Here is a 12,520-nt window from a genome sequence, read left to right as displayed (position 1 = left end):
GTTAATGAAGGTATTGTCTTGGGGCATAAAGTTTCTGAAAGAGGTATTGAAGTTGATAAAGCCAAGGTTGATGCTATTGAAAATATGCCATGTCCCAAGGACATAAAATATATAAGAAGTTTCCTTGGTCACGCCGGTTTTTATAGGAGGTTCATTAAGGACTTCTCCAAAATTTCTCGGCCTCTGACTAATTTATTACAAAACGATATACCATTTGTCTAAAATGATGACTATGTAGAAGAATTTGAAATACTTAAGAAAGCATTGATCTCTGCACCTATTGTTCAGCCACCTGATTGGAATTTACCCTTTGAAATTATGTGTGATGCTAGTGATTATGCTGTAGGTGTTGTTCTAGGGCAAAGAGTTGATGAGAAATTAAACGTTATTCAATGTGCTAGTAAAACCCTAGACAATGCTCAAAGAAATTATGCTACTACTAAAAAAGAATTATTAGCAGTTGTATTTGCTTGTGATAAGTTCAGACCTTATATTATTGATTCTAAAGTAACTATTCACACTGATCATGTTGCTATTAAATATCTTGTGGAAAAGAAAGATGCTAAAACTAGACTTATTAGATGGGTTCTCTTGCTACAAGAATTTAACTTACATATCATTGATAGAAAGGGAGCTGAGAACCCCGTTGCAGACAACTTGTCTAGGTTAGAAAATGTGCTTGATGACCCACTTCCTATTGATATTAGCTTTCCTGATGAGCAACTAAGTGTCATAAATGCTTCTCGTACTGCTCCATGGTATGTTGATTATGTTAATTACATTGTAGCTAAGTTTATACCACCTAGTTTCACATACCAGCAAAAGAAAAAGTTCTTCTATGATTTGAGGCATTACTTTTGGGATGACCCACATCTTTATAAAGAGGAGTAGATGGTGTTATTAGACGTTGTGTACCTGAGCATGAACAGGAACATATCCTACGCAAGTGTCACTCCGAAGCTTATGGAGGACACCATGCTGGAGATAGAACTGCACATAAGGTATTGCAATCTGGTTAGGCCTACTCTCTTCAAGGATGCTCGTAAGGTTGTCTTATCTTGTGATGAATGTCAAAGAATTGGTAATATTAGTAGACGTCAAGAAATGCCTATGAATTATTCACTCGTTATTGAACCATTTGATGTTTGGGGCTTTGACTACATGGGACCCTTTCCTTCCTCTAATGGATATACACATATTTTAGTTGCTATTGATTATGTTACTAAGTGGGTAGAAGCTATTCCAACTAGTAGTGCTGATCATAACACTTCTATTAAAATGCTTAAAGAAGTTATTTTTCCAAGATTTGGAGTCCCTGGATATTTAATGACTGATGGTGGTTCACATTTCATTCATGGTGCTTTCCGTAAAATGCTTGCTAAATATGATGTTAATTGTAGAATTGCATCTCCTTATCATCCTCAGTCTAGTGGTCAGGTAGAATTGAGTAATAGAGATCTCAAATTAATTTTGCAAAAGACTGTTAATAGATCTAGAAATAATTGGTCCAAGAAACTTAATGATGCATTATGGGCCTATAGAACTGCATATAAAAATCCTATGGGTATGTCCCCGTATAAAATGGTCTATGGAAAAGCATGTCACTTACCTCTCGAACTAGAACACAAGGCATATTGGGCTATTAAAGAGCTCAATTATGATTTTAAACTTGCCGGTGAGAAGAGGTTATTTGATATTAGCTCACTTGATGAATGGAGAACCCAAGCCTACGAAAATGCCAAGTTGTTTAAAGAAAAAGTTAAAAGATGGCATGATAAAAGGATACAAAAGCGGGAGTTTAATGTAGGCGATTATGTATTGCTATACAACTCTCGTTTAAGATTTTTTGCAGGAAAACTTCTCTCTAAATGGGAAGTTCCTTACATTATCGAGGAGGTCTATTGTTCCGGTGCCATAAAAATCAACAACTTCGAAGGCACAAATCTGAAGGTGGTGAACTGTAAAAGAATCAAACATTATATCTCAGGTAATCCCATAAATGTTGAAACCAATGTTATTGAAACTGTAACCCCGGAGGAATACATAAGGGACACTTTCCGAAACGTTTCAGACTCCGAAAAGGAATAGGTATGTGGTACGGTAAGTAAACCGACTCCAAAACAGTTCTAAATGCAATATTTCTCCGTTTTGGAATATTTAGAAAAATAGAAAAATAAGAAGCAGTCCGGGAAGGACACGAGGGCTCCATGAGGGTGGAGGGCGCGCCCTACCCCCCTGGGCGCGCCCCCCTACCTCGTGGGCACCTCGTGCGCTTTCCGGACTCCGTTTTCGTACACGACACGTATTTTGGTCCGTAAAAATTCATTATATAATCTCCCGGGGATTTTGACTCCTGTATCACGCAATTACCCTCTGTTTGTGTTTCGAACTGTCGCTGCTGTAGATTAGAGCAACATGTCTTCGCAAGAGCCAGTCGGAGAGAGCCGGGTGTCTCATCCGGCACCGAGATCAATGACTAACAATAATGTTGACATTCTTGGGCCAACAACGGAGGAAGAGATGGAGGATGACTTGAAGAGGATAGATGCCATGGAAGAGGATCAAGAAGTCACTTCCCGCTTCCGAGCTGGATTCACAATGGTAGAACTGCAGAGCTCGGCTATTCCAAACTCGGTTATCCCTTCCAATGTTAGATTTCTTTCTTATGAGAATATGAAAAAGAGTGTCACTAGTTCTCCCGCAGCTATGCAGCACCCTTGGGTGCAGGGAGCTTTGGCTGTTACGGGAAAACTCCGAAAGGAAATAATGGACCTCAAGCAGCAAGTCAATAAGCTCGAGGAGGAGAATCGTATCCTGAGGGGCATCATCGCCAAGAATATCACATCACCATCCCCGAAAAGAGAGACATAATCACATGGGTCTGGGCACTCCACTTGGCAACTGCCAAGCTTGGGGGAGTGCCCCGGTATCATATCACCATCACTTTTACCTTTACCGTTTTTCTTAGGTTGATCCTTTTGGTAATATCTTGATCTAGTAGAATAAAAGTCTTAGTATGATCTAGTTGTGAGTTTTGCTTTATAGTCCTTCTATGTAATTGAGTTGTGAGCTATATAATAAAGATTAGTGTTGAGTCAAGAGCTTGATTATTTTGCCATGATCCTTAGAGAAAGAAATAAAAAATAAGCAAAGAGATCATGTGAGTCTTATGGAGAGTAATAAGCTCGCATAGAAAAAAGTATGATGAATAAAAGTTGTTGAGGGTTGACAAACATAGTTTTGGTCATCGTTGCAATTAATAAGAAGTAATAAAGAAAGAGAGGTCTTCACATATAGATATACTATCTTGGACATCTTTTATGATTGTGAGCACTCATTAAAATATGACATGCTAAAGAGTTGACGTTGGACAAGGAAGACAACGTAATGGGTTATGCTCTCTTACATCTGAGATAAATTATATTATCATAGATCATCCAACATGGTTGATCTTGCCTTTCTCCCTCATGCTAGCCAAATTCATCGCACCAAGTAGAGATACTACTTGTGCTTCCAAATACCCTTAAACCAGTCTTGCCATGAGAGTCCACCATACCTACCTATGGATTGAGTAAGATCCTCCAAGTAAGTTGTCATCGGTGCAAGCAATAAAAATTGCTATCTAAATATGTATGACTTATTAGTGTGGGAGAAATAAGCTTTGTACGATCGTGTGATATGGAAGAAATAAAAGCGACAGACTACATAATAAAGGTCCATATCACAAGTGGCAATATTAAGTGACATTTTTTCGCATTAAGATTTTGTGCATCCAACTATAAAAGCGCATGACAACCTCTGCTTCCTCTGCGAAGGGCCTATCTTTTACTTTTATCTCCTACCATGCATAAGAGTCATGGTGATCTTCACCCTTCCTTTTTACATTTATCCTTTGGCAAGCACATTATGTTGGAAAGATCCTGGTATATATGGCTAATTGGATGTGAGTTTTCATGAACTATTACTGCTGACATTACCCTTGAGGTAAAATGTTGGGAGGCAAAATTATAAGCCCCTATCTTTCTCTGTGTCCGACTAAAACTCTATACCCATAAGTATTGCGTGAGTGTCAGCAATTGTGAAAGACTATATGATAGTTGAGTATGTGTACTTGCTGAAAAGCTCTTATACGTTGAATCTTTCCTATGTTATGATAAATTGCAATTGCTCCAATGACTGAGATTATAGTTTGTTAGTTTTCAATGAAGTTTACGATTCATACTTGAAATTGTGATTGAATTATTACTCTAGCATAAGAAATCATATGACAAGAATTATATAAGTTGTTGTTCTAAGAATGATCATGATGCCCTCATGTCCGTATTTTATTTTTATCGACACCTCTATCTCTAAACATGTGGACATATTTTTCGATTTCGGCTTTTCGCTTGAGGACAAGCGAGGTCTAAGCTTGGGGGAGTTGATACGTCCATTTTGCATCATGCTTTTATATCGATATTTATTGCATTATGGGCTATTATTACACATTATGTCACAATACTTATGCCTATTCTCTCTTATTTTACAAGGTTTACATAACGAGGGAGAATGCTGGCAGCTGGGATTCTGGGCTGGAAAAGGAGCAAATATTAGAGACCTATTCTGCACAGCTCCAAAAGTCCTGAAACTTCACGGAAGACGTTTTTAGAATATATAAAAAATACTCAGTGGAAGAGATTCATCAGGGGAGCCACACCCTGCCCACAGGGGTGGGGACGCGCCCTACCCCCCTGGGCACGCCCCCTACCTCGTGGGCCCCTTGGTGGCCCTCCGGTGGCCATCTTCTGCTATATGAAATCTTTCGATGGGAAAAAAATAACAAGTCATCTTCTCGGACGAAACTCCGCCGCCACGAGGCGGAACCTTGGCGGAACCAATCTAGGGCTCTAGCGGAGCTGTTCTGCCAGGGAAACTTCCCTCCCGGAGGGGGAAATCATCGCCATCGTCATCACCAACGCTCCTCTCATCGGGAGAGGGCAATCTCCATCAACATCTTCATCAGCACCATCTCCTCTCAAAACCCTAGTTCATCTCTTGTATCCAATTCTTGTCTCCATGTCCGGGATTGGTGCTAGTAGGTTGCTAGTAGTGTTAATTACTCCTTGTAGTTGATGCTAGTTGGTTTATTTGGTGGAAGATCATATGTTCAGATCCTATATGCATATTAATACCCCTCTAATTATGAACATGTTTATGCTTTCTGAGTAGTTACGTTTGTTCCTGAGGACATGGGAGAAGTCTTGCTATTAGTAGTCATGTGAATTTGGTATTCGTTCGATATTTTGATGAGATGTATGTTGTCTCTCCTGTAGTGGTGATATGTGAACGTCGACTACATGACACTTCACCATTATTCGGGCCTAGAGGAAGGCATTGGGAAGTAATAAGTAGATGATGGGTTGCTAGAGTGACAGAAGCTTAAACCCTAGTTTATGCGTTGCTTCGTAAGGGGCTAATTTGGATCCATATGTTTCATGCTATGGTTAGGTTTACCTTAATACTTTTGTTGTAGTTGCGGATGCTTGCAATAGAGGTTAATCATAAGTGGGATGCTTGTCCAAGTAAGGGCAGCATCCAAGCACCGGTCCACCCACATACCAAATTATCAAAGTACCGAACGCGAATCATATGAGCGTGATGAAAACTAGCTTGACGATATTCCCATGTGTCCTCGGGAGCGCTTTTCTCTATATAAGAGTTTGTCCAGGCTTGTCCTTTGCTACAAAAAGGATTGGGCCACCTTGCTGCACTTTATTTACTTTTGTTACTTGTTGCTCATTACAAATTATCCTATCACAAAACTATTTGTTACCACTTATTTCAGTACTTGCAGAGAATACCTTGTTGGAAACCGCTTATCATTTCCTTCTGCTCCTCGTTGGGTTCGACACTCTTACTCATCGAAAGGACTACGATAGATCCCCTGTACTTGTGGGTCATCAGGCACCTCCGCGATCTGCACACGTTCGGCTCGGTGACGTCCCACAAACTCACGATCCAGCAGAGTGTCGAGGGAGAGCCCCGTCAGCACGATGGCGTGATGACGGTGATGATGATGCTACCGGAACAGGGCTTCGCCTAAGCACCGCTACGATATGACCGAGGTGGATTATGGTGGAGGGGGGCACCACACACGGCTAAGTGATCAATGATCAACTTGTGTCTTTGGGGTGCCCCCCTACCCCCGTATATAAAGGGGGGAGGAGGAGAGGGTCGGCCAAGGGAGAGGCGCGCCCAAGGGCGGCAATCCTACTCCAAGTAGGTTTGCCCCTCCCTTTCCTATTCCAAGAAGGAGAAGGCAAAGGAGGAGGTGGAGAGAAGGAAGGAGAGGGGGGCCGCCGCCCCTGCCCCTTGTACAATTCGGATTGGGCAAGGGGGGTCGCGCGCCACCTCCTGGCTGCCCTCTCTCTTCTCCACCAAGGCCCATAAGGCCCAATAGCTTCTCGGGGGGTTCCGGTAACCCCCGGTACTCCAGTATATGCCTGAAACCTCCTGGAACCCTTCGGGTGTCCAAACATAGTCATCCAATATATCGATCTTTACATATCGACCATTTCAAGACTCCTCGTCATGTCCGTGATCATATCCGGGACTCCGAACTACCTTCGGTACATCAAAACACAAAAACTCATAATACCGATCGTCACAGAACTTTAAGCGTGCGGACCCTACGGGTTCGAGAACTATGTAGACATGACCGAGACTCATCTCCGGTCAATAACCAATAGCGGAACCTAGATTCTCATATTGGTTCCTACATATTCTACGAAGATCTTTATTGGTCAAACCGCATAACAACATACGTTGTTCCCTTTATCATGGGTATGTTACTTGCCCGAGATTCGATCGTCGGTATCTCAATACCTAGTTCAATATCGTTACCGGCAAGTCTCTTTACTCGTTTCCGTAATGCATCATCCCGCAACTAACTCATTAGTTGCATTTCTTGCAAGGCTTATAGTGATGTGCATTACCGAGAGGGCCCAGAGATACCTCTCCAACAATCGGAGTGATAAATCCTAATCTTGATCAATGCCAACTCAACAAGTACCATCAGAGACACCTGTAGAGCACCTTTATAAAATCACCCAGTTACGTTGTGACGTTTGGTAGCACACAAAGTGTTCCTCCGGTATTCGGGAGTTGCATAATCTCATAGTCATAGGAGCATGTATAAGTCATGAAGAAAGCAATAGCAACAAACTAAACGATCAACGTGCTAAGCTAACGGATGGGTCAAGTCAATCACATCATTCCCTAAAGATGTGATCTCGTTAATCAAATGACAACTCATGTCTATGGCTAGGAAACTTAACCATCTTTGATACAACGAGCTAGTCGAGTAGAGGCATACTAGTGACACTTTGTTTGTCTATGTATTCACACATGTACTAAGTTTCCGGTTAACACAATTCTAGCATGAATAATAAACATTTATCATGATATAAGGAAATATAAATAACAACTTTATTATTGCCTCTAGGGCATATTTCCTTCACGGAGATGTGTCTCGGTCATGTCTACATAGTTTTCGAACCCGTAGGGTCTGCACGCTTAACGTTCGATGATGATTTGTATTATGAGTTATGTGATTTGATGAACCGAAGTTTGTTCGGAGTCCTGGATGAGATCACGGACATGGAGAGGAGTCTTGAAATGGTCGGGAGATAAATATTCATATATTGGAAGGTTACATTCGAACACCAGAATGGTTCGAGTCGTATCGGATGAGTTTCAGAGTACCGGGGGTTACCAGAACCCCCCCCCCCCCCCCCGAGAAGTTAATGGGCCATACATGAACCTTAGTGGAGGAGAGAGGGTCGGCTAGGGAGGTGGCGCGCGCCCCCCTTGCACAGTCCGAATTGGACATGGGGTGGGGGCGGCGCCCCCCTTTCCCTCTCCTACTCCTCCTCTTTTTCCCTCTTTGCTATTCCGAAAAAGGAAAAGGGAGAGGGGAATCCTACTTGGACTAGGGAGTCCTAGTAGGACTCCCCACACCTGGCATGCCCCCCTTGGGCCGGCCACCTCTCCTCCCCCCTTTATATACGTGGGAGGGGGCACCCCAAAGGACACCAAGTCTTCTCTTAGCCGTGTGCGGTGCCCCACTCCACAGTTACACACCTCGGTCATATCGTCGTAGTGCTTAGGCGAAGCCCTGCGCCGGTAACTTCATCATCACCATTGCTACGCCGTCGTGTTGACGGAACTCTCCCCCGGCCCCAACTGGATCAAGAGCTCGAGGGGCGTCAGCGAGTTGAACGTGTGCTGAAAGCGGAGGTGCCGTACGTTCGGTGCTTGGATCAGTTGGATCACGAAGACGTTCGACTACATCGACCGCGTTACTAAACGCTTCCGCTTTCGGTCTACGAGGGTACGTGGACACACTCTCCCCTCTCGTTGCTATGCGTCTCCTAGATAGATCTTGCCTGATCGTAGGAAATTTTTGAAATATTGTGTTCCCCAATAAGAGGAGCCACCGGGGGGCACAAGCTTGGAGGGCACCCCCTCGGGGCGTGCCCCCTAAGCTTGTCGCCGCCTCGTGGTCCTTCTGGCCTCCTCCCGAAGCTTCCAGGGTGTCTTGTGGTCTAAGAAAAATCATCAAAAAGTTTCGTTCCATTTGGACTCTGATTGGTATTGGTTTTCTGTAAAGACAAAAATAAGGGGAAAAACAACAACTGTCACTAGGAACTAGGTTAATAGGTTAGTCCCAAAAAATGATATAAAATAGCATAATAATGCATATAAAACATTCAAAATTAATAATGTAATAGCATGGAACAATAAAAAAATTATAGATACGTTGAAGATGTATCACTGCGCCAGTCGTAGACTAGTCCGGTTTCGTTTTTAGTTGGAAATATGTCCAAAATGTAACTGTTTTCATCCAGTTTGTATGAAATCTGCCATGTTTATATGAAGTCCGGTCGAGTTTGCATGAATTTCATCCCGTTTGATGAAAAGGAGTTTGCAATGTATGCGGCTAGCGTTGGATGGCGGCCTCCCGCATCCGTGTCCGTGGACTGATGCGGGAGGAAATTTGTGGGTTGCCGTTTGAGATGCCCTAATGGCATCTACAACTAACCCCTTGAACGGACACAGTACCCATCCGCGACAGCCATACAACCCTAGCCATCAAACGCGTAGACACATTCTCTAATTAATTAAGCAAACCAAATAGATTTCATGCAAATCAGCCAATTTTCACTTAAACCGGACCAAATTCATTACATTTTCAACATATGTCAACTAAAAAAGCGAACATGACAAATTTTTACCAAGTTTAAATCTTCATCGGTGGTGGCGGCGTCTATGTTCCTTCTCGAAAGCATGGCTTGGAGTTTACTCTGACTTGATTTTGAGGGTGAAAACCACTATCTGGCCTTCTGTGGTTGGTTTCGGCAACGGCCGCGTATGTGTGTTGTTCCCTTTCTGAAAGTGTTGCTGTTGGAAAGCATTTGATGTATTTCATCAGTTCGCTCTGGATTTTTCCTTTTTACCCTGATATCCAGCCCATATGTGGGTACGAAATGGTGGCTTTCGGGCTTGTCCATCCGGCCACCTTGGATTTGGACCATCCTGGACAACCTTTTGTTTTTCATATTTTCCTCTTTCTCTCTACATCTCAACAATCATATGCATGTTTCTACACAATTTGGAGCATCTACTGCTGGACGCCCCAAACCCGCCTCAAACACCCAGGCGAACGGCCCAGTGATTGACCGGTCACGAAAATGCGACCGAGACAAAGGCCTCAAACGGGCCTCAAACGTTCGGACTGACCGGCACCCCTCGTATCCAGACCAAATATAGAACGCATATGGGGGCGCCCGGGCATACAATTGACATCATGAACGAAAGGTACAATAATTAATAATGTTAAACAACAAGAAGTGTTACATACGTTGTTTTAACACTCTCTGGTCCATCGACAGTGTTTAGACCCCCTTCAACTAGATATATTAGCTTCCTTAGCACACATTTCTGCAAAGGGTTGAACAAATGGAAGTATCACATTGTATTGTTGCAAAAATAAGAAATACTGCTATGTAGAAATTAGCGGGGTATATTTCAAAAAAACACTTCATGCGCTTCATGAATAAGAACGCCACAATCTAATCTCACGTTGTTCAAGACCATTTTTGTAAATGAGATTGATGAAAAAATATAAACATGACTGGTGAATAAAACAGGCAGATTATTGGGTTCGAAAATTCATCAAAATCAATCTATAGTTTGATTGTGTTCAAAAAAAAGTTTACTGGATGAAAAGGTAATTTCATAGGCTAACATAACAACACATAATTAGTTAAAGGCGTAGATTTGGTATAATTAATGTGATGGTTAGTGTGTCAAATTTGAGTGCATTTTTCTGTATAGCCTATAGCTAGAGACAACGAAATAGATTTTTAGTAGATAAAAGTTGACCACTTTCTACCCTCCCTCCACACGATTGGTGGGCCATAGGGTGTCGGTTGTTGGGGATCGTGGGATCCAAATTTAACGGTGATAGAGGAGTTCGTATCTGTTGTGAAAAAAGGTGGTTTGGATGTTAACTTTCTTCAATAATTTTTGTTTAGGATAAACCTAGAATTTTGATTTGTTTGGAGGGGGTAGCTAGCATGTGTGCTCAATCGGTTAATAAACAATTCTTTGGACGGAAAACTAATTATAGAATACCAACCCAATACATGTTTGGTTCCACAGAAACAAAAAGGGAAGGATAATCAATCTTCAAGTCGTATCGATCAATACAACTGTGTTGACACAAATTGCAACAAGGTCATTGCATAAGTTAGAACCTATAGTATGGTGAAAAATATGCTAAACCTAGGGGCAATTTTTTTTGGGTCAAACCTATGAAACCTAGGTGATAATATCCCTCACGAACCTCTCACTAATCAACCCAATCGAAAAACGATATTGTCCAAATGCATTTCAAATCATTGTAATAAAACCTGCTTGTTGACCTTTTTGCATTTCGAGCAATATATACATATCTAAGTAATTGTCGTTCTGTCATACCATAATGAACAGGCAATTTCTTTTTTTAAGACAAATACGATATTACTCCTTTTTTTCCTCTGAATTTTGTTTGGGGCTTGGTGCAATCCAACCAAACAATTTGGTGACAAACTCGTCGTAATTAAGCAATTTATACACTTTAGAATATTTTATTCTTGTACACTTAGAGATAGACTAGAAACAGCTAAATTGATATTTTTTAGACCCTATATTCTAGAGATATCTAACCAAATATTTAAGTATACACACATTGATATATGAACTAAGTTGTTATAACTACTCCATCTCTCTTAGTTTACAGGGCGTACGCGTATCTCTAGGTCGTCAATTTGACCAAGTTAATACAAGTCATATATTACAAAAAATATACCAATATAAACTTTAGATGTTCTATTTTCAAAAGGTATAATTTTTGTGTTATATAGTTTATATTAGGGTGATAAAATTGGCAACCTAGGTATATGCGTAGGACTTGTAAACTGTGACGGAGGGAGTACAATAAACTAATCCATGAAAGAAAGCACATGCGTGTGTAATTATGTGGTTTAGCGATGGACACTACGAGTATAGAATAGAAAATGACTATTATTATATTTGGGACCATTATCACCTTGTAATTACATTAAGTAAGTTGTGGATAAAAATGTTAACTATGATTATGATATGATACAAAATGAGTTATAAACAAATATAAAACTTTAGTATAAATCTATTTGGACTTGATGGTTTAAGCATTCATTTGGTTGCACCGACAATAAATCCGGAAGTGCGTAGAAGCAGAGCCAGAAATTAAACATATGTGGGGTGAATTGTAAGATATTAACTTTTCAGTCACATGTAGCACATATTAGATGCACGTATCGAAATACATTTTTATTTTTTCAACAAAAAATATAAACATATTTATGATAATAATATATGCCTGTCGCTCTATATGTTGACAAAACACAAAATGTCGATATATTTATGATATATAGTCATATAGGTGCACAAAGTAATCACATAGGATAATAAAAAACTCATATTTTGAAACACCAGCTACAAATAATATTATTTTTAAAATTAAAGTATTTTAAAAAAGCAAAATTATGTTAATTGTATACATTTAATAATTTTGTAGTCAAGATTAACTTTTTATTATATAAAATGTAAATAAAGTAGCAATAAAAAGATAGAGATAAAAAGATAGAAATTAGCAATAATATACTCATTTAACTAATTTTCTTAGGCCATATAGCCATAAGGGGGGTAGCTTTGGGATAAAAAATTAACGCGTGATATATAGCTTACTAAATTGATTTATTGCATAGATTAACTAGACTACTAAAGAGATAGCATGTGTACATCGATGTACCTTGAAAACAAAGTATTTCATCAGATATTAATACGGCGAGAGATGGACGAGTACATGGCAGACCTGATGGTGTTTTAGAGTACGGCGGCAAACACCTTAGCAAGTTGGTAATATCGATCCATGAATTCGACGTGTGAAAGTAGG

Source organism: Triticum urartu, chromosome 3A (genome assembly GCF_056163025.1).
Source record: "Triticum urartu cultivar PI428250 chromosome 3A, HENAU_Tu73, whole genome shotgun sequence".
NCBI classification, from domain to species: Eukaryota; Viridiplantae; Streptophyta; class Magnoliopsida; order Poales; family Poaceae; genus Triticum; species Triticum urartu.
This window is presented reverse-complemented; position numbering follows the sequence as displayed.